Source organism: Mus caroli, unplaced genomic scaffold, assembly GCF_978045245.1.
Source record: "Mus caroli unplaced genomic scaffold, Mus_caroli_1 scaffold_17, whole genome shotgun sequence".
Taxonomy (NCBI): Eukaryota; Metazoa; Chordata; class Mammalia; order Rodentia; family Muridae; genus Mus; species Mus caroli.
In genome coordinates, this window is record NW_028227272.1 from 84,812,689 (window position 1) to 84,836,907 (window position 24,219).

The window sequence follows — 24,219 nt, forward strand, 5'->3', positions numbered from 1 at the left end:
CCCGGTGCTGGTCCAGCCGGAAGAGGCCTGTGGTCCTACTCAGGCCGGTTTTCTGTTTCCCTAACTAATGCAGTCTCTGGTCCCGCGTGCAATTGGATTGGAGCAGAAGCTGTGTTCCACTCTCCAGAAGTCTTAAGATCCTGTGGTGGGTGTTGTGGGTAGCTGGCGAGTGTCAGCCCACCCTGCGCCCCAGCTGCCCCGGTGCTTTTCTGACCGGAAGAGGCTTGTGGTCCTATGTAGGCCAGATTTCTCTCTCCCCAACCAGAGCAGTCTCAGGTCCCGCGTGATTGGACTGGAGCAGAAGCTGTGTTCCACTCACCAGCAGTCCCAAAATCCTGCGGTGGGGGTCGTGGGTAGCTGGCGGGTGTCAGGCAACCCTGCGCTCCAGCTACCCCGGCGCTGATCCGGCTGGATGAGGCCTGTGGCCCTACTCAGGCAGGTTTATGCTTCCCTAACTAATGCAGTCTCAGGTCCCACGAGCAATTGGATTGGAGCAGAAGCTGTGTTCCACTCTCCAGAAGTCTTAAGATCCTGTGGCGGGTGTTGTGGGTAGCTGGCGAGTGTCAGCCGACCCTGCGCCCCAGCTGCCCCGGTGCTTTTCTGACCGGAAGAGGCTTGTGGCCCTATCTAGTGTCCTCTTTTTGGAAACATTTGCTGCATATTTCAAAATGTTGTTGCTAGCAGAATTAATTACTAATCACAAAAGTGAGGTCACACCACTGGGAGAGGTCAAGTAGAAACATTTACTTGGTACGTCCTGGGCTCTTTTCTGAATACATTTTCGATTGCCCACTTAAACATTTATTCTTTGCTGCATATGCAATGACTGTGGGTGTCAGACCTCATCCCACTTCTGTGGGAATTAAACTTCAGGATGAGTTTAGGCATCAGTAAACAAAACCAGAAAGGAGAGGAGAAGGGCTAGAGAAAGAGGGAGAGGGATTGGTATCCAACATCTTGCAGTGTTCCTGCTTTTGTTTGAGTCTTAATTAGTACCAGGTACAGACTTGTGGATGAAGACACCTCCAAGATGAGCTCAGTCTCAGCCACTGTTCAGTATCAAGTACATGATGGATTCTGAGTGGCTGCTACCTAGCTGATTCCAACCATTCTCAGCTTAGCAAGTAAGATCAATGATTGTCATTTTGGGCCAGTACTTAGGCATGATTCGTCAATCTGCCATAGAACAGGTCAAAGGACCAGGAATGGTGAGGTATAATCTCATCTCTGAATAGATGATTACAGGAAGCTTGGTAGCCCTTCAGGTCACGTTTAGTGATGACACAAAGGACAATGAGAAAAAGTTGTTGGATGCGGGAGGAAAGGAGACACTTGCTATGCAGTGAAGTCTGAAAACACATTTGTCTTGAGAACATACTGACCTCACAGATGTGAATAATTAGATTTCTAGGTATGGTATTGAAACTGTCAACTTTTGGCTGAGCATAAGATAAGGATAAAGAGAAATGAATCACAAGTGTACATGTTCAATTTTCACTCAAAATTTAGAGATCTAGCAAAAGGGTCGTGACTTTCATATTTGAAAATAAAGCTGTTTCTCTCCTCCACCAGAGGGCAAAGGATTCTAAAAATTAAGATACAGAGACTAGAGATTATTTGCAGAATGAGTCTTTATATTCTTTGTAATGTCGTACAATAGAAAATTCTTTATGCCAATAAAAGACTTCAATTAAAAAAAGAAAAGAACTTTGAAAAAATCTTATTGTCTCACAGTGGTCTCATAGATGACCTAGGATGGAGAAGTGCAAATCTGAGGGAAGATATGTGTTTAGTGACTTTCACCTAACAGGATGAATGCCAATAAGATAATAAGAAACACACAAAATTTCAGAGAGTTTTACTAATAGGAATACTGTCAGCTTGGAGAAAAATGGAGAAGGCGATAGTGTAAAATATCAGCACATGTTTTCTTTTACTCCTTTGTAGCTATTACAGGGCATGAGATCAAACCCAGAACCCAGTCAGGATTACAGTAGGGAAGTACCCTGCTACTGGCACATATTCTCAGCCCTTTAAATAGTCTAAAATGAACAGAAAGTTTGCCTTTTCAACAGACCAAGGCAATTTCTCACCTGGAAAGACCAGAGGATTGTCAGTCCTCTGCTGCACTTTCAGAATCCTCACCCATGCCCTTTTTATCCAGTCTTAAGGTTCAGGATCCCAGAGTTCCATGTGCACATGTAAGTACGATAACTGAGGGATAAGTGTCCTTGGAACAGTATACTGTCTACTATTTCTCCCTATAGCAACATCTGTGAAGTGAAGAAAATCATTCTCAAATTCTTTTCCCCATTCTCAATATATAACACTGGCCCATAGATAGGACAGAGGTCCCATTAGATACAGTCAGAAGATGAAGTTGTACTGTACACACCAGACAGTAGCAGTTCTAAAATCCAGATGGGTACCACTGTCAATCTTGAGGCTGAAATGCAGGCTTGCTGTACTCTGCCGAACCCTTCCTGCTCCTTACTCTTGGTTCTTCATGTTGATTTATTTCCTTTTCCATAAAAATCCACTCTAAAAATGGCTCTAGCACAGGCTTGCTATGCATGTAATAAAGCCTCTATTTGGAAACTGAAATAGGAAGACCCAGCCTACTCTTGGTAGTACAACATCAAGGCCGCTGGCCATGGGCTGTGTAAGAACCATTGTTGAATACGAATGAGTCTGGAAGCAAGCAAGTAAGCTGTGTTCCTTCGTTGTTTTTGCATCGGTTTCATTTCTTGGCTTTCCTTGATGATGGTCTGGAACCTATATGAAGAAATAAACCCTTTCCACTCTAAGTTGCTTTTGGTTGGTGTTTGTCACAGCAACAGCGAGCAAGCTAGCATGATAGCAGCCTCTGTGTCCTATTCCAAACACTTTTACTTTTGTTTTCGAAATGTTCCTCTGAATTTGTCTGTCAAGGGATGGCCAGCTGTATTGAACAGTTCTTGAAGAATAGCTTGAACTCCAGCAGGAACAATTCATATTATCTGTAAGAGGCTTAGAACTGCTTTGGCATGTAAGTAGCTGTGTTTGTCAGTGATGAGGAGAGGTTTGTTGTTGGAGAGACGAATGCACAGGGAAACATTTCATAGACTGACAATTTCCTCAACTCCTTTCCTCTTTCTATAAAATATAAAGAGTCCCATATAAATTAGGAGTCTAATCAGAATGGTACACTCCACTCAACTGGGGCAGGTTTAATTGGGAAATCCGCTTAATCAGGACATCTCCCAGGGAACTGATTTAAGCCAGATGATACATAATGGCTATGATTGCAGCTTTAAAGGGGGTGGTAATTCTCTTTAATTGAGCACTTTTGGGTAATTTAATGCTAGGTGTATACAAGTGTATATGTGCATGTGGCCTGTATGTTTGACTGGTTTTCTGTTTTTTCTTTAGTGTATATACACTGACCCCTCATACCAGTTCACATTTCCAAGATAAAGGGGCTTGAGTCCTTGCTAAAGACCCACTTGTTCTTTCAGGAATTTGGGATTTGTCTGTACCAACCCCTTTCAGAGTATAGTCTAGATTGCTTATCATTATCTTAGAGAAATGTTTTCAGGTGGCAGAAAACATCTCATTTCTGATATTTGATTCTTGGTCTTCCTTTACATCTCCTAGGACCTGATGTGAAATATTATAGGTTGACTTAATTTCTGGGAGTTGGGCAGCATTTGAGAAGGACAAACTACATACAGTGTAATGACAGATATGTCATGTTTTTGAGATATCCATTTGTCAGAGAAAGACATTCACATAAGGAAACAGATAACTGATGTCAACATTGAGCAGAATTGTCTCTATTTTCCCCTGTACTTTTAGGATGTACAATTGTATGCTTTTTATGGGTGTACAATTGAGTATAACTCTCACTTCCCATTACACTCTACTATTGATCAAGGCATTCCACTCTCCAAATTATTTCTGTACTTCTCCAGTCACAAGTTTATTTTCTCTTATCCCATAGCTACTGGCATCTTTTTTCTGCCATCACAATTAATATGTTTACTATATGTTAATGATAAGCATTTATTATCAACCCAATGTTTGCAGTACTGGATGCGTCAGTGGACACTCCATGTGAGTGCTGGGAAATGAAGCCAGGTCCTTTTCAAGAACACTGCCAGAAAAGCACCGTTTGCTGACGTCTTGTAAAATCCATAGATGCCGCTGTATATATGTTTTAAGATGTATGCAATGAGCCACCAGTGAAGTTAAGTTTGGGATGAACTTCAATTCATATGTATCTTAAACGTCTTAGTAGAGGACATAAGAAACATAAACCCAGCTAAGAATGTTTTGAAATATCTACTAAAGGTGATACATTATGGAGTCCATTATACTCTTTGAATCAACAGCTCAGAGAGTTCTATTAAAACACCATCTCTCTATCTGTCTCTGTCTCTCTCTAACTCTGTTTCCATCTTTCCCTTTCCTCTCTCCCCCTCTCTTCATTCCTCCTCCTCCCACCCCGCGCTTTCTTGAGACAGAATCTCACTATGTAGCATTGGCTAGCTTGGAATTCCCTATGTAGACCAGGCTGGTCTTGAATTCACGGACATATGCCTGCCTTTGCCTTTGAGTGCTGGGATTAACGCCTTGTGTCCTTTTGTTCTGCATCTCTCAAGATCAGATTGTAATTCTCTGGCTTTGAATATGCCCTACCTTGTTTTCTTTAGAAGAACTATGTAGTGGGGGTCTAGTTTTAATTTGATTCTCTAGAGCTTTCTCTATTTCTCCATAGCCTCTTCAGGTGGAGTCTGTGCACCTCCTCATTCTTCTTGTTTCCTGGAAAGAGGTGGCTTCTTTTCCTATACCACTTCCTCAGGATTCTTAGATCCGAGTCTTCTAGGTGGCTATGCTCAATGGGAAGCCAAGTTGAATAGCATTCTACAGTATGTCCCTTCCCTGCTCACACAGGTGACAGCAGAGGCTGTATTCCTGTATTTGCAGCCGCAGGTCCCAGTTACCGTTTTCTCACCTATGATCTAAGCCCTCCCTTTGTTTTGGTGACGTTTTCTTTCCTGCTGCTCCTTTTGAGGCGTAGATGACAATGCCAGTACTTCTGACTCTCACCCAATCTTTTTCTCACTTCTGGAACACTCTTTTCAGTGAACCCTTTTTAATTTCTTGGGTGTGACACCTATTTCATGTTAAGATCCTGGCTGATAAACTTGCTACATAGCCCAGCTAGGTCTTACACAATGGCATGTTTTCGAGCTTTGGAGACACGGTAAGCTTAAGGCAGTACTTTCCTACTGTTTGGAGTCTGGTTACAGATGATCTGGCTTTGGCTCATCTCAGACATGAGTATTAGAATTTAAAGAGGACAGCGAACAATTGAAGCAATCCTCCTGAGAGCTTGTAGATGGGAGTTCTGCATTATGACTGTAGGCTTGTGTAGATCGTTTGGTCATGAACTCTTGAGTCAAACTGAACCACACGTGAGAATCACAAAGGTGCCATGTATTTTTCTAGGATTTGTTTTGAAAGCAGGTGAGGATTCTCTAGTGGGCTTTCATTCTCCCTATCTTAACTTCAGACTTGAAACTCATAATGACAACATTACTATGGCCAATAAAATGTATGACTTTGTGCTAGACAAAGTATGTGTACTATTGATAGTCTCATTGTTGATGAAAGGCCCAAGAGACACCAGAAAGACTCTCAAACAGATTCCATTCTGGATCAACCTAACTCCAAACTCTGAACTTGCACACACTTCCTTTTTATTGAATTCTAGAATTCCTATCCCGAGTTTATGTCAATTTTTTTTCTTCCTTAGAAGCAATTTATAACATCAGGGACTCCATAGGAGCTAAACTAGATTTCAAATGACATATTGACTTGAAGAGAGTGACCTTCAGATTGGTGATCACTGAGACAGTGGACAACATAGCTCTGGTCATTTGAGCCAGTGACAGGTACATGCAGAGATCAGAGGGTTGGCAAAAAAAAAAATAAGGTTTGTATCCCTATTACATTTATCTCATCTTCATTTATTCATGTTTTTAGTGAATGTGTTTCCCCTCTTAGGGCTGGTGTTCTTTAGAAAGCTTCTTACAAGAGCCTGAAGATCTTGGTAACTGTTTCTTGCCCTTCTCCCTTCAAATCTAGGGGGCTTGCTGTGTTCCTTGACCCTACTCTCTACTCAAAGACTAATCCTTTATATAACTCTCTTCTACTCCATTGCCTGTGACACTGAGATCCTGACACTACACTTAGGTTAGAAGGTTTTATGATTTGCTTGGATTTGAGCAATGAACACATGAGATAATAAAATTTACACTAAAAGATAATTTTGGCATTCTAAAAAAGGAAGACTGGAAGAAAGAAACCCAAAAGAAAGAAGTCCACTGAGAGGAATAAAGGCAAAAATCATACCTGTGGTGCCCTAGTCTGCTTCCAAAATATCTGCTGTCTGGTTCTGTTAAAGGTCACAGAGCCCAACTGTCAGTCCCAAACATATATACATGAAACTTTATATAGATATTTATGAATATGTATACATATACACATATGAATTGAATAGCAATTAGTGTGAAAAAAGAAGCCATGCATTTGAAGGGGAATGGGGAGGTGTATATGGAAGGGTTTGAAGGAAGGAAGAGAAAGAAGAAATATTGTAATTATATCACAACTAATAAAAACGTTTGTGGGAACCACCAACGTGAGCTCATCAGGTACTCTTGGACTTTTTAAAAATGGTCACCTGTAAAGTTGACACCAAATCATACCCATAGGAGTATAGTTTTTATGCTATTTTGATGATAAGTCAATGCCACAGTTCTCATAAAAACCTCTCCAATGTTGTAGTTACAGTAAAACAAGACAGGGTCCATTCATTTATCATTGGCTCAGAAAAACTGTCTCATTTTCATGAGTCATGGCTGCATAAAAATTTTTTAGCAGCAAAACTACTTGAAATGAAGATTTTAGGGCATAGATCAATATTGGCAAAAAAGGCTTTGTCTTAGAGCCACATTTTGTCTTTGTAACAAGCGTGAGGTATAAAATGAGTTCCTTTGATGCCGTGATTAGAGGCAATAAATTGTCCTTTGAGGGATGTAAGTAAGAACAATATCACATAGATGATGGAAGAGCACCCTCCTGATGAACTCCAGCTGTTTCTGCTGATGAAGCCATTCACTGTCACTGTCACAGCTCATGATCCCCATGTAGAACAAGTCACATGTCATTCCTTTATGTAGTTTTCTACCTTCTTACTTAAGGTAGGAATGAGATCATCTCAGCTAGTTCCCCCAAGAAGTACCCTATTAATGAATGACGTATCAGTTCAATCTTTTCTGAGACTTGTATTCTCTTGGGAGGTTTGTTTGGGATCTCCATCATATGATTCATGACAGTAATGAGGAGTGTACTTTCCACTCACCCACAGGGAAAAGGAACCAGATTCCAACAAACTCATCATCACCTACTGTCTTTGGCATTGTGTCTGAGGCAGATCCCTGCTTCCGTAGGTTGAAAGATTGGAAAGGTCCTCACCTGCACGGATGAGAGACCTGAATGGAGAACTGTTTTTTTTTTTTTTTTTTTTTTTTTTTTTTTTGTGCTAGCATTTGAAAAGTTGGTTGATGCTTCCTTAGTCTCTATTTTTGAGTGTAGTGCTAATTCAGTGGGAAAGGAAACACATTTAATAGATCTTTTAAGTGGCTTTTGGTATAACATAGAACAATAAACCTGGCTGGGTGTGTTTGCTAGATCTAATAGCTAACCCTTGTGTCTTAAAGAAAGACAATGTCTAAATCATCCCAGACTAATTGGAACCCATAAAATCCTTTGAAAGGGTAGTGCTAGTATTTATTGATCATTGATGTTAGAATTTTATCACCCTTACCAAGAGTGCTTTATGGGGTTAAGTGACCTCCTTCAGATTACAGCTAACTCACTTCTTCAATGGTGGGGAAAGTCACCTTTGAATCTAATATATTCCATTATTCTTTTTTTTTAAAGATGTATTTATTTATTTTATGTATATGAGTACACTGTAGCTGTCTTCAGACACATCAGATCCCATTACAGATGGTTGTGAGCCACCATGTGGTTGCTAGGAATTGAACTCAGAGCATCTGGAAGAGCAGTTGGCACTCTTAACCACTGAGCCATCCCTCCAGCCCTCTATTATTCTTATAACTATGGAGGGTGCTGCTTTTGTCTGACCTCATGAGCCTCTACTACCTACTGTCCAGCCTAACACCCTCCCCTTCATTTCTCCTCTCTTTACTCTTCCCTTTTTATCAGAATTCATTATCTCTTTTAATTGATTATTTTTAAGTTTTGGAATAAGTGCATCTTGTAGGTATGTGGTTGTGTTAATATACTAACATGTTTTATAGCCTTACGGTCTAAGTAAGACTTGTATCTTTTTTTTAACATCAACAATTATTTATATTTATAAGGTAAATGTCAACTCTCCAAACAAGCAATCTCTGAAGACACAGAATCTTGTGACTTCCTTGGAACTTAGAACAGTCTATTGTCTAATTGGGGAAGAAAATTAGACAATATTTAGAAAACACAAAGAGGGTAGAGAGAGAGAGGAGAGAGAGAAAATATGGTGAATGTGTGTTCTGTACAAGACAGTTTCAAAATAAAGTTCTGTATTTAGGAGGATAATTCACTAATCTTGGTTGGATTCATTTTCATATTTACTAGGAGTCAACGTCACACTGTTGGACTTCATCAATGGGAATAGTTCAAAAGAGTATGACTTAAGTATGAAAGGAAATGCTCACACAGGTTACCACCGTGAGGCAAATCACTATAAGGTTACACCATTTAAAAGGAGACAGATGAATGACCAAGGAAAGCTTCACCTAACCATTGGCATTTGCCTTTGTCTGTTACTACATTTGAGACAAATTCTTGCTATATAGCCCAAGCTGACCACCAACTTGCAATCCTCCTGCCTCAGCTTTCCAATTATAGGCAGGTACCATCACACATGGTAACCCCGAGTCTTTAAAAATCAAGTCCGGGTTTGTTACGTTGGAATAAGAGGAATGCATGTGGAGGTAGGGAGAAAGTGAGAGAAAAGGAGGGAAGGAGCGGGGAAGGGAGAGAGTGGAGTGGGGAGGGAGCTTTTGGGTAATGAGAAAGTATGCACATGAGCTAGATATAGTTGCAGATGTTGGTTGGTTCTGGTTTGATGAAATTAACCTGGTTCATGGCCTCTGATGGCGTTATTTTTAGGAGGAAGTCAGAAAGAAATCATCCAGGAAATCTGTGTGATGAGATCATTAAACATTTCAGTGAAAGATACCCTTGCAATTAATTTCATTTGCACCATGCATGCTTATGAACCGCTGTATTTGTTGGGACGTTGTGAAAAGGTCAAAACTAATTATATATTTGTTATGATGAGCTGAGAATTCTAGCTGTCATCTGTTATTTTGGTCCCCTAGAGACAATACCAACTCTATTCCATCTCTGCATTGGAATTTTGAGTGTGATTTGTCAAAGCTTTAATGAAAATGTTTCTTTCATTGCTGCAATTTGGTTTATTATACTTAATGTCACAAAATTACTTTTAACTCTTGGGATGACTATAAAAAATGGTCTAATTTTCATTTGTTGCTCGAGGTACAGAATTCATCATAAAGATAAGAAAAATCTTCTTTCTGCAGAGATATTCTAGAAAGTATGGAAGTATGGAAGACATTATTGGCACATTCAATATTCTCTCTGATGTTGAGTGCTTGTATACCTTTATTATATTTTCTCTCCCAGAAACTACTCTATGTATCCAGGATCTCATTGAGGGTTTTACCTGTGTATGTTTATTGTGGGCAGATGGAGATACAAATTTAGGCAGAAACTCAACAGCTTCCACAATTACGCTCTATAAAAATTAAGTATCTTAGTAAAACCTCACCTTGGAATTTTGTGATATGTGATTTTGATGTTCTAAAGGAGGACACCATGTGACAGACACACTGAAGAGATTCCCTCACTTGCTGATGTTTATCACACACTGTCTGAAAGCGGATGAATAACTTAGGTGAAGTGGCTGAAAGTTGAAAGAGATATTCAGATCTACACACTGAGGAGGACTCTTGCCCAGCAGGAAGTTTACAATCTTATTTGCCACACAAGATGTTCACAAGGTGGGTGGGGCCTGAGATCATGCCATCTGTATGTTTTAAGTATGCCAGGAATGGCTTGCCTTAAAAATGAAAATGTTTGAAACCTAAGTTGAGAACACTAATGGAAGTAGCTTGCAGACCACTTGATGTAAAGTCTGTTTTATTAAATGCTTAGAAATGACCCTTTATTGTTTAAATGTCTTGGCAATGCCTAGCTACACAGAAATACTTCCAGGTAACAGCAATATCCTTCTATCTGTTTATCTATCTATCTATCTATCCATCTATCTATCTATCTATCTATCTATCTATCTATCTATCTATCTATCTATCTATCTATCTATCATCTATCTGTCTATTCTATTAAGAGATAGTGGAAAAGGACTAATTGCCCCATGAATAGTTCTTTAAAAATTGAAAATAAATTTAGACTTAAGTAAAAAGCTAAGACTGCCTTTTTGAATGTCCACAATTTAGAGTCTGGAAAATCTTCCATGCACAATCATGGTTTTTCTCAATAAGCACTCTGGGCTACTTGGCTACTTTTCTTATATTAATGGTTTATTTGTCTGTGATGGAGAGTATAACTTGACGTTCTATCTTCAAGTGTTGAGGCTGAGCAGGCACATGAGATTGTGCATACTAGGGACAAACCTGCACTTTGTGGATGACACTTGGTCTCTAGGAGTTGGGTGTGAACAGGACATGGTTGTGGTGATGTGGCAGGCAGGACTGCATTGTTATTATTCACCAATTTATAGATGCCATGGGCAAATGACATTGGGCAAGGTATCTCACTTCCCTGAACATGTTTGTAATTATAAACAGTAATGTTTTCTTATTATTACCTTGTACATGTTTGTAATTATAAACAGTAATGTTTTCTTATTATTACCTTGTATATATTATATGCTCCATGTTGTGAACGAACTACTAACTATCCAGATTTGGGGTAGAGTCATGAAATGAGGGGTAAGGAAAATTATAGTTAACATTATATGATGATATATGCCTTTGACATATTACTGAAAGCAGTGCCCAGAACAGTATAGGGAAGCAGGAGGTTTTCTCTCTCTCTCTCTCTCTCTCTCTCTCTCTCTCTCTCTCTCTCCCCACCCCCCCCATATATGCATGCATTATGGTATTATGCATAGTTTTCTTTTAATGTTCAGATGAAATGTCAAGATTACTTTGATGTTGGTTCTTGATAACCCTGGCTCATACTGAACTGTAGGCATTCCTAGTTTGTTGGGAGTAGGGTAGGGCCAAAGGCTCTTTGGGGTACTGTAGATATAACAAGGAGTGCTCAGCTGTGTTCCCTGCCAGAGTCGTGCTTGGCAATGCCAGCAATGCACTGGTGCCAGGGCTGTGAGGGGCTTGAGCTGGGTCCTGAAACTTGACAATTTTCCTGTAAAGTTGTGGTTACTTGTTCCAGACACTGAGATGTGAGATGTGCACCTTGCAGAAGAGGACCTAGAGGCACTCTGAGTGCCTTGAAATTCTGCCATCCGATTCTCATTACTGACTTGTTTCCTACTTCCTCATTGAGGGGTATGTTAGGAGCTGAGGTACTAAAAGTTAGCCGGCTTGGATCATCAGCCCTCACGGCCCATCTGACCCCAGCTTTTGACTACTTTCCTTATTTCTGGTACTCCCCTTCAGAGTCCCAGTATAAACACAGGAAGAACTACTGGTCCAGGTCACCTGTCCTATTTAATCAACAGGATAGGTTTGAACTCAATTATTTCAACGTTGTAGTTGATACAAAGAGGACATTAGAGGATCAGTGAGAAATATATCTTATGGTTTTGATAGAACCTAGTGGGGAAACCCCCACTCAGTTCCTGATTCGGCAGGCACCCAAAGAATCACAAAAAGGCCTTGATGTAATTACATGAGGTCGTTTAATGATGGAGCTCTGGACCAACATGCATCCTACACAGGAGATAACGGATGTCAGTCACGAGGCTCGGAAGCTAGGGGTTTTTATGGGGTAAGGGGCTTAGGGGTGTGGAATTCAGCATAGCGACACACTATTGGCTTATTCAAACATCAGCAGAAAAATTACATGTACGTGCAGGGTGTCAGAGTTCTGTGAGTTGTTGATGCAGTTTAGATAGCCCTGTTATGTCTTCACATTCCTCTTTATCTTTAAGGTTAAGCTGTTCCCAGGAATGTTTTAACTACGGGGCATACCCAGGTTTGTTTTTCTTTTTTTCTCAGCCCTAGGCAGCCTCTAGGCTCACAAACAACCAGCAATTTCTGAGTACTTTATATGACTTACAGGTCTTGAAATTTCATCTTTCTTTCAGTTTATTATCTGAGAACTGTTGTAATGGAAAGGATGTTCTTATCTGTGTGACTTATAGAACTGTTGAAAAATTAGACTGTCTGGACACTTGGCCATTGAAAAGGTGATGGGTGATGAGGGCTGGAGAAGAGAGAAAATGATTGCAAACAAACTCTCCTGTTGCTGTGAAGAGACACCATGGCCAAGGCAATTTATAAAACGGCATTTAATTGGGGACTTGCTTACAGTTTCAGAGGGTGAGTCCATGACTGTCATGACAAACAGCATGACAGTAGGCAGGAAGACATGATATGCATATAAGATGGATTAGGGTTTAGGGTTAGGGTTAGGGTTACATCAATTGGAAGGAGAGAAGGAGGAAGATCCTGGGCTTTTTGAAACCTCAAAGCCTCACTCCCAAACATAACTCCTCCAAAAAGGTCATCCCTCTTAATTCTTCCTAAATAACCCACCAACTGGGAATCTAACATTCGGATACATGAGCCTGTGGAGACCATTCTCACCCAGTCCATCACACATCAGATAACATCTGCTCACACATTTTCCTTTCAATTCTCGACTAATTGTGGAGACTCTTGAGCGATGATGAATACATTTCTCTTAATGGACATTAGGAAGTTAAACCTTAACAGCAAGGTCCTCTGGCACACCTGTGACATGGTAGGAGGAGGATGCTCATCTCTCAAGCCAGCATCCATGTTTTTGGAATTCTAGAAATTTGCCTTTCAGGATGGGTTAGTCATTTACCTGAGGCTTATGGGACTTCTCATTACTACTTACATGTGTATGATGTCTGCCTTCACTCTGGTGAATTTACTCTCTCTTATTTTCCCTTTCTTTCACAGAGAATTTTAAAAACTACAATGTGAGTACTTTTCTCTTCTTGTACAGCAACAAACCTGAGGATTAAAATCTGTTTTTGAAGCCCACGTCTGTCTATCAATTCTCTCTTCATCTCTGCAGGAAGCCCCCTTTCCCTAGACTCTGCAGCGGGTCTGTGCAAAGGCTTGCTGCACAGCACTGATCATCCTTTGTTTGGAGATCATGGGCCATTTAATATCTGTCTTCCTTTCATTGCTCTAGTCTAGAAGAATAAACTATTAATGAATTCAAGAAAGAACACTGTGACTTCTGCCTTTTTTAAGTTGATGTTCCAACTAGGTTTCAGTCATCTCGGGGGTGTATCTGATGCAGCATGCATTTTGAAACTCGTAGACTTGTGTCTCTAAAGAAAGAGCTGCATGGCAGCTGCCAGGTGGATCTTTCCCTGAATGGACACCATTACTCCATTCATGATTTATCACTTGAAGCAATTACAGGATCCCCCCGATAAAGAGATCATCTTATATCCATTTTTGTAAGACAAAGAGTTAAATTAGAAGCGAATCTGCTTAGGTAGAAAATAAAATGCCTGGTCAGATCAACTTTATATTTATTTAGTTTTCTTTAACTGGCCCCCTTACTTCCCTCTTCCTTTTGAGTGAGAAGTCAGAACCCCAGGTGGGTGTTCAACTCACAGCAGAAGGAAGTTGTCTTCTTTTCCATTTTTTTTTCCTGCATTGAGGGCCAGGTGAGATGTGAATGGAAAATCAATTTTAACTGTGAACATCACCCTTCCTGCAACCCCAACCTTTCTCTCCCATCCCGAATCTCTCACCTGAGCAATCTAATTCTTTTAACATCAAGGAAATTGCTGAAGGAAGAAATGTTAGACCTAGTTTTTAATTAACTTTGCCATTGATTTGTATATAACTCTGTATGAGTCACTGCTCTTTAGTGACGCGGATGAAAATCTCGGAGATTAATGTTTGTTCTCAGGAATTTTTCTGGACCAGGCTCCAAATTCTCTGTAGTTTCTTCTGGCTTCTGAATTTATTAGCTTACTCCATTCTTCACTGGGAAGTACACAGACTCACACAGAGCCAGGAATAAGGATGGAATTTTATGGATGAAAACATCAGGTGATTGTGTATTGCATTTATTCTTGGCTTAAAAAAATTTTCTCTTTGGTAATGTTACCTACCTCAATATACTTTTAACAGAATGTCACATAGCAAACTTTATATTATTTGAAAGAAAATTCAGTTATGAAGTTGAGAGTGAAGTTGAGGCTGTGACTAAGCTTCAATCGAGGAATAATTCCTCAAATCGGACTGTAACATGTTTGAGGGGATTGTCATGATTGTAAATTACTGTAGGAGGACCCAGCCCACCATGGGTGGCACCATTCCCTGGGCAGATGGTTCTAGACAGTCTAAAAAAGCTAGGTAAGTTACCCCTTTCTTTGTTTCCCCTCCAAAAATGTCCTATCCCATCCCTCCTCCCCCTGCTCACCAACCCACCCACTCCTGCTTCATGGTCCTGGCATTCCCCTACACTGGGGCATCAACCCTTCACAGAACCAAGGGCCTCTCCTCCCATTGATGTTTGACAAGGCCAACCTCTGGTACATATGTGGCTGGAGCCATGAGTCCCTCCATGGGTACTCTTTGGTTGGTGGGATAGTCCCTGGGAGCTCTTGGGGTACCAGTTGGTTTATATTATTGTTCCTCCTATGGGGCTGCAAGCTTCATTCAGCTCCTTTGGTCCTTTCTCTAACTCCTCCATTGGGAACATTGTGCTCAGTACAATGGTTGGCTGAGAGCATCCATTTCTCTATTTGTCAGTCACTGGCAGAGCCTCTCAGGAGACAGCTATATGAGGCTCCTGTCAGCAAGCCCTTGCTGGCATCCACAATAGTGTCTGGGTTTGGTAACTATATATGGGATGGATCCTCAGGTGAGACAGGTTTTGGATGTTGGATGTTTTTGGTCATAGTGTTTTCACACAGTAACAAAAATGAAAGCAGAAGACCAATGATTAGACATTTGAGTATCTCTACAGTGAGACTGGCATTCAATATGTTTTAAATACTAGAATTTTACAATTTCTATCTTCACAAATTAGTGTAATAAGGTACGAAAACAGATATTTTCAAAAATGAAAGGAAAACTATTGAAAACGTGAAACACAATAATTTGATACAGTTTTTTAGTGAAGTGAATAAGCTACATGTTCCTTTCCAAAATATCATTCTAAACCCCCTTCAGGTGTCTAGGGTTCCTATGATTCAGGAAACAATGATTTGCAATGCTTCATTCAGATTTCCTCAAGTTATGAGTAACCTGACTGGCATTTTGCCGGGGAAACAGGACTGATCATATTTCTATCGAAACTTTTTTTTTTCACTTTTTTTTTAATATTTTTATTACATATTTTCCTCAATTACATTTCCAATACTATCCCAAAAGTCCCCCATAGCGCCCCCCACTTCCCTACCCACCCATTCCCATTCTTTTGGCCCTGGCATTCCCCTATATTGGGGCATATAAAGTTTGCAAGTCCAATGGGCCTCTCTTTCCATTGATGGCCGACTAGGCCATCTTTCGATACATATGCAGCTAGAGACAAGAGCTCCGGGGTTCTGGTTAGTACATCATGTTGTTCCAACAATAGGGTTGCAGATCCCTTTAGCTCCTTGGGTACTTTCTCTAGCTTCTCCATTGGGGGCCCTGTGATACATCCAATAGCTGACTGTGAACATCCACTCCTGTGTTTGCTAGGCCCCGGCATCGTCTCACAAGAGACAGCTATATTTGGGTCCTTTCAGCAAAATCTTGCTAGTGTATGCAATGGTGTCAGCATTTAGAAGCTGATTATGGGATGGATCCCTGGATACGGCAGTCTCTAAATGGTCCATCCTTTCATCACAGCTACGAACTTTGTCTCTGTAACTCCTTCCCTGGGTGTTTTGTTCCCAATTCTAAGAAGGTGCACAGTGTCCACACTTTGGTCTTCATTCTTCTTGAGTTTCATGCGTTTATCAAATTGTATCTTATATCTTGGGTATCCTAAGTTTTGGGTTAATATCCACTTATCAATGAATACATATTGTGTGAGTTCTTTTGTGATTGTGTTACTTCACTCAAGATGATGCCCTCCAGGTCCATCCATTTGGCTAGGAATTTCATAAATTCATTCTTTTTAATAGCTGAGTAGTACTCCATTGTGTAAATGTACCATAATTTCTGTATCCATTCCTCTGTTGAGGGACATCTGGGTTCTTTCCAGCTTCTGGCTATTATAAATAGGGCTGCTATGAACATAGTGGAGCATGTGTCCTTTTTACCGGTTGGGACATCTTCTGGATATATGCCCAGGAGAGGTATTGCTGGATCCTCCGGTAGTACTATGTCCAATTTTCTGAGGAACCGCCAGACTGATTTCCAGAGTGGTTGTACAAGCTTGCAATCCCACCAACAATGGAGGAGTGTTCCTCTTTCTCCACATCCTCGCCAGCATCTGCTGTCACCTGAATTTTTGATCTTAGCCATTCTGACTGGTGTGAGGTGGAATCTCAGGGTTGTTTTGATTTGCATTTCCCTGATGATTAAGGATGTTGAACATTTTTTCAGGTGCTTCTCTGCCATTCGGTATTCCTCAGGTGAGAATTCTTTGTTCAGTTCTGAGCCCCATTTTTAATGGGGTTATTTGACTTTCTGGAGTCCACCTTCTTGAGTTCTTTATATATATTGGATATTAGTCCCTTATCTGATTTAGGATAGGTGAAGATCCTTTCCCAATCTGTTGGTGGTTTTTTTGTCTTATTGATGGTGTCTTTAGCCTTGCAGAAGCTTTGTAGTTTCATGAGGTCCCACTTGTCAATTCTCGATCTTACAGCACAAGCCATTACTGTTCTATTCAGGAATTTTCCCCCTGTGCCCATATCTTCAAGGCTTTTCCCCACTTTCTCCTCTATAAGTTTCAGTGTCTCTGGTTTTATGTGAAGTTCCTTGATCCACTTAGACTTGACCTTAGTCCAAGGAGATAGGAATGTATCGATTCGCATTCTTCTACATGTTAACAACCAGTTGTGCCAGCACCATTTGTTGAAAATGCTGTCTTTCTTCCACTGGATGTTTTTAGCTCCCTTGTCGAAGATCAAGTGACCATAGGTGTGTGGGTTCATTTCTGGGTCTTCAATTCTATTCCATTGGTCTATTTGTCTGTCACTATACCAGTACCATGCAGTTTTTATCACAATTGCTCTGTAGTAGAGCTTTAGGTCCGGCATGGTGATTCCACCAGAGGTTCTTTTATCCTTGAGAAGAGTTTTTGCTATCCTAGGTTTTTTGTTATTCCAGATGAATTTGCAGATTGCACTTTCTAATTCGTTGAAGAATTGATTTGGAATTTTGATGGGGATTGCATTGAATCTGTAGATTGCTTTTGGCAAGATAGCCATTTTTACAATGTTGATCCTGCCAATCCATGAGCATGGGAGATCTTTCCATCTTCTGAGATCTTCTATAATTTCTTTCTTCTGAGACTTGAAGTTTTTATTATACAGATCTTTCACTTCCTTAGTTAGAGTCACGCCAAGATATTTTATATTATTTGTGACTATTGAGAAGGGTATTGTTTCCCTAATTTCTTTCTCAGCCTGTTTATTCTTTGTGTAGAGAAAGGCCATTGATTTGTTTGAGTTAATTTTATATCCAGCTACTTCACCGAAGCTGTTTATAAGGCTTAGGAGTTCTCTGGTGGAATTTTTAGGGTCACTTATATATACTATCATATCATCTGCAAAGAGTGATAGTTTGACTTCATCTTTTCCAATTTGTATCCCTTTGATCTCCTTTTGTTGTCGAATTGCTCTGGCTAGGACTTCAAGTACAATGTTGAATAGGTATGGAGAAAGTGGACAGCCTTGTCTAGTCCCTGATTTTAGAGGGATTGCTTCAAGCTTCTGACCATTTACTTTGATGTTGGCTACTGGTTTGCTGTAGATTGCTTTTATCATGTTTAGGTATGGGCCTTGAATTCCTGATCTTTCCAAGACTTTTATCATGAATGGGTGTTGGATCTTGTCAAATGCTTTTTCCGCATCTAACGAGATGACCATGTGGTTTTTGTCTTTGAGTTTGTTTATATACTGGATTACGTTGATGGATTTCCGTATATTGAACCATCCCTGCATCCCTGGGATGAAACCTACTTGGTCAGGATGGATGATTGTTTTGATGTGTTCTTGGATTCGGTTAGCAAGAACTTTATTGAGGATTTTTGCATCAATATTCATAAGGGATATTGGTCTGAAGTTTTCTATCTTTGTTGGGTCTTTTTGTGGTTTAGGTATCAGAGTAATTGTGGCTTCATAGAATGAGTTGGGTAGAGTACCTTCTGTTTCTATTTTGTGGAATAGTTTGTGAAGAACTGGGATTAGATCTTCTTTGAAGGTCTGATAGAACTCTGCACTAAACCCATCTGGTCCTGGGCTTTTTTTAGTTGGGAGACTATTAATGACTGCTTCTATTTCTTTGGGGGATATAGGGCTGTTTAGATCATTAACCTGATCTTGATTCAACTTTGGTACCTGGTATCTGTCTAGGAACTTCTCCATTTCATCCAGGTTCTCCAGTTTTGTTGAGTATAGCCTTTGGTAGAAGGATCTGATGTTGTTTTGGATGTCTTCAGGATCTGTTGTTATGTCTCCTTTTTCATTTCTGATTTTGTTAATTAGGATGCTTTCCCTGTGCCCTCTAGTGAGTCTGGCTAAGGGTTTATCTATCTTGTTGATTTTCTCAAAGAACCAGCTCCTTGATTGGTTGATTCTTTGAATAGTTTTTCTTGTTTCCACTTGGTTGATTTCACCCCTGAGTTTGATTATTTCCTGCCGTCTACTCCTCTTGGGTGAATTTGCTTCCTTTTGTTCTAGTGCTTTTAGGTGTGTTGTCAAGCTGCTAATGTGTGCTCTCTCTAGTTTCCTTTTGGAGGCACTCAGAGCTATGAGTTTTCCTCTTAGAAATGCTTTCATTGCGTCCCATAAGTTTGGGTATGTTGTGGCTTCATTTTCATTGAACTCTAAAAAGTCCTTAATTTCTTTCTTTATTCCTTCCTTGACCAAGGTATCATTGAGAAGAGTGTTGTTCAGTTTCCACGTGAAGGTTGGCTTTCTATTATTTATTTTGTTATTGAAGATTAGCCTTAGTCCATGGTGATCTGATAGGATGCATGGGACAATTTCAATATTTTTGTATCTGTTGAGGCCTGCTTTGTGACCAATTATGTGGTCAATTTTGGAGAAGGTACCATGAGGTGCTGAGAAGAAGGTATATCCTTTTGTTTTAGGATAGAATGTTCTGTAGATATCTGCCAGATCCATTTGATTCATAATTTCTCTTAGTTTCACTGTGTCCCTGTTTAGTTTCTGTTTCCATGATCTGTCCATTGGTGAAAGTGGTGTGTTGAAGTCTCCCACTATTATTGTATGAGGTGCAATGTGTGCTTTGAGCTTTACTAAAGTTTCTTTAATGAATGTGGCTGCCTTTGTATTTGGAGCATAGATATTCAGGATTGATAGTTCCTCTTGGAGGATTTTACCTTTGATGAGTATGAAGTGTCCCTCCCTGTCTTTTTTAATGACTTTGGGTTGGAAGTCAATCATATCAGATATTAGAATGGCTACTCCAGCTTGTTTCTTCATGCCATTTGCTTGGAAAATTGTTTTCCAGCCTTTCATTCTGAGGTAGTGTCTATCCTTTTCTCTGAGATGAGTTTCCTGTAAGCAGCAAAATGTTGGGTCTTGTTTGTGTAGCCAGTTTGTTAGTCTATGTCTTTTTATCGGGGAGTTGAGTCCATTGATATTAAGAGATATTAAGGAAAAGTAATTGTTGTTTCCTGTTATTTTTGTTGTTAAAGTTGGCATTTTGTTCTTGTGGCTGTCTTCTTTTAGGTTTGTTGAGGGATTACCTTCTTGTTGTTTCTAGGGCGTGGTTCCTGTCCTTGTATTGGTTTTTTTCTGTTATTATCCTTTGAAGGGCTGGATTCGTGGAGAGATAATGTGTGAATTTGGTTTTGTCGTGGAATACTTTGGTTTCTCCATCTATGTTAATTGAGAGTTTGGCTGGGTATAGTAGCCTGGGCTGGAATTTGTGTTCTTTTAGTGTCTGTATAACATCCGTCCAGGATCTTCTGGCTTTCATAGTCTCTGGTGAAAAATCTGGTGTAATTCTGATAGGCTTGCCTTTATATGTTACTTGGCCTTTTTCTCTTACTGCTTTTAGTATTCTATCTTTATTTAGAGCATTTGTTGCTCTGATTATTATGTGTCGGGAGGTATTTCTTTTCTGGTCCAGTCTATTTGGAGTTCTGTAGGCTTCTTGTATGTTCATGGGCATCTCTTTCTTTAGATTTGGGAAGTTTTCTTCTATAATTTTGTTGAAGATGTTTGCTGGTCCTTTGAGTTGAAAATCTTCATTCTCATCCACTCCTATTATCCGTAGGTTTGGTCTTCTCATTGTGTCCTGTATTTCTTGGATGTTTTGAGTTAGGATCTTTTTGCATTTTACATTTTCCTTGATTGTTGTGCCGATGTTCTCTATGGAATCTTCTGCACCTGAGATTCTCTCTTCCATCTCTTGTATTCTGTTGCTGATGCTCGTATCTATGGTTCCAGATTTCTTTCCTAGGGTTTCTATCTCCAGTGTTGCCTCATTTTGGGTTTTCTTTATTGTGTCTACTTCCCTTTTTAGGTCTAGTATGGTTTTGTTCATTTCCATCATCTGTTTGGATGTGTTTTCCTGTTTTTCTATAAGGACTTCTACCTGTTTGATTATGTTATCGTGTTTTTCTTTAAGGATTTGTAACTCTTTAGCAGTGTTCTCCTGCAATTCTTTAAGGGATTTTTGTGCTTCCTCTTTATTGTCTTCTGCCTGTTTAGCAGTGTTCTCCTGCATTTCTTTAAGTGTGTTATTAAAGTCCTTCTTGAAGTCCTCTATCATCATCAGGAGATATGCTTTTAAATCTGTGTCTAGCTTTTCCCGTGTGTTGGGGTGCCCTGGACTGGGCGAAGTGGGGGTGCTGGGTTCTGATGATGGTGAGTGGTCTTGGTTTCTGTTAGTAAGATTATTACGTTTACCTTTCGCCATCTGGTAATCTCTGGGGTTAGTTGTTATTGTTGTCACTGTTTAAAGATTGGAGCAGAAGCTGTGTTCCACTCACCAGCAGTCTCTAAATCCTGCGGCGGGGGTCGTGGGTAGCTGATGGTACCCCGGTGCTGGTCCAGCCGGAAGAGGCCTGTGGTCCTACTCAGGCCGTTTTTCTGCTTCCCTAACTAATGCAGTCTCTGGTCCCGCGTGCAATTGGATTGGAGCAGAAGCTGTGCTCCACTCACCAGAAGTCTTAAGATCCTGTGGTGGGTGTTGTGGGTAGCTGGTGAGTGTCAGCCGACCCTGCGCCTCACCTGCCCTGGTGCTTTTCTGACTGGAAGAGGGTTGTGGCCCTATGTAGGCCGGATTTCTCTCTCCCCAACCAGAGCAGTCTCAGGTCCCGAGTGGTTGGACTGGAGCAGAAGCTGTGTTCCACTCACCAGCAGTCCCAAAATCCTGCGGCGGGGGTCGTGGGTAGCTGGAGGGTGTCAGGCAACCCTGCGCTCCCGCTACCCCGGTGCTGATCCGGCCGGATGAGGCCTGTGGTCCTACTCAGGCCGGTTTTCTGCTTCCCTAACTAATGCAGTCTCAGGTCCCGCGCAATTGGATTGGAGCATAAGCTGTGCTCCACTCACCAGAAGTCTTAGGATCCTGTGGCGGGTGTTGTGGGTAGCTGGCGAGTGTCAGCAGACCCTGCGCCCCAGCTGCCCAGGTGCTTTTCTGACCGGAAGAGGGTTGTGGCCCTATGTAGGCCGGATTTCTCTCTCCCCAACCAGAGCAGTCTCAGGTCCCGCGTGATTGGACTGGAGCAGAAGCTGTGCTCCACTCACCAGCAGTCCCAAAATCCTGCGGCGGGGGTCGTGGGTAGCTGGCGGGTGTCAGGCAACCCTGCGCTCCCGCTACCCCGGAGCTGATCCGGCTGGATGAGGCCTGTGGCCCTACTCAGGCCGGTTTCTGCTTCCCTAACTAATGCAGTCTCAGGTCCAGCGCAATTGGATTGGAGCAGAAGCTGTGTTCTACTCACCAGCAGTCCCAAAATCCTGCGGCCCTATCGAAACTTTTTAATGATATATTTTTATTTACAAAAAGTTTTTTTTTTTTTTTTTTAATCATAAGAAAGAGTGCTTTGCTTTTAACAGCCTATAACATTTAACAGGAAAACCATTGTTACTGCTAATTTTATTTTAAATTGATTTTTTTTTTTTTTTTTTTTTTTTTTTTTTTTTTTTTTTTTTTGGTTTTTTGAGACAGGGTTTCTCTGTGTAGCCCTGGCTGTCCTGGAACTCACTCTGTAGACCAGGCTGGCCTCGAACTCAGAAATCCGCCTGCCTCTGCCTCCCGAGTGCTGGGATTAAAGGCATGCGCCACCACGCCCGGCCTTAAACTGATTTATTTTTATTTTATAAGTATTGGTGCTTTGCCTGGACTTTGTCTTTGTGCAGCTGTCATGGCCCCTGGAGCTGCAGTTACAGGCTGAGTTTGTGAGTTGCCACGTGGTTACTGAGATTCGAACCTGGGGCTTTGGAAGAGCAGCCAGTGCTCTTAACCTCTGAGCCACCTCTCCATTTCCTCTTTAATTTTACTTTAGTATATTGTTTTTCCCCTTTTATTAAAAGTAGATTTTTTTTGTCTCATCCAATGTATCTCCTGATTACAGTTTTCCATTCCTCTACTCCTGCCACTTCAACTCCATCTCCCCTCTAGTGCACTTTTTTTGGTCCATTTCTTCTATTTATTGTCAATTAAAATATCTGATTAATTTGAATTCTGAGTATTGGTTACTGTCTAGCAAAACAGGTCTTCAGTATTTCTATTGGCATTTTCAGGGCTTTTTCTTGGTGTGTGGGGCAGTCATCCACGTGGCATACGATGGCCTCAAACTTTCTATGTAGCAGAGGCTTGCCATGGGTTCTTGGTCCCTCTACCTCCACTTCTCAAGCGTCAGGATTATAGGTGAGTCTGGCTTGGTATTTTGTCACTGTTTTCATGTGTGGAAATGTGTTTGTATTTAGAGTCTGATGGGACTGTTTAAAGTTTCCCGAATTTAGGAAATAATCATATTAAATATGAGACTTAAGTAAATGAAACATTGAGTTGATTTCCTCTTTGTTTCCCAGCAAGATGAACGACAGCAGTTTCCCACTAGATAGGTGATATCTCCAACGATGTCATCCTCCCCCCTTCCTCTTGTCCTTCATGGCTCTTGCTGAATTGCTAACTGAATTATCTTAAGGTGACCCCCATGGTGCTTTCTCTGCTGATCTGGTTCAGACTCAATCTTTTGGGTCATGGAAGAACTTCCAGTGTGCTCTCCCGTGTTTCTTTCCCAGTCCTCTTTCTTTCTGTTTCCTCTCAGCTCGAGTGATGGCTGCTCTTGGGCTCATCACACCTTGCATTTTACATTTTAAATATATTAAACTCTCTTTTCCCACCTAATTTTACATACAGTTTCTTTCCTTTTCCTTTTCCTTTTCTTTTTCTTTTTCTTCTTTTTCTTTTTCTTTTTCTTTTCTTCTTCTTCTTCTTTTTTTTTTTTTTTATGTGAGTGCCTGGGACCCTTCCGGCTTCCATCTTCTTCCCGCAGCATAGTGTATCACTTGATGGCACCTATGTCATTCTACAGACCCAGAGCTTTGCCCCTCAGGCAGCTGCCTCTGTATGCCTAGCCAGCTTCTGACATCCACATTCTGATCCTGCTTCCTGCAATAGACATTTTCTTCTCGTTTGTACGAGGACAGAGAACACATGTTTCTCTCACGTGATCTCAGTATGATGCCTTAGAATGTGGTAAACACTTTTAAAATATATTTTCCCCTTT

The 24,219-nt window shown here is 40.8% G+C and overlaps 1 long non-coding RNA gene across 1 annotated transcript in view; it reads left to right on the forward strand.

Moving 5' to 3' along the window:
- The window catches only part of LOC147000676 (uncharacterized), a 79,484-nt gene that overhangs the window by 14,249 nt on the left and 41,016 nt on the right, over positions 1 to 24,219 (forward strand). The gene's annotated exons all lie outside the window — the stretch shown is intronic.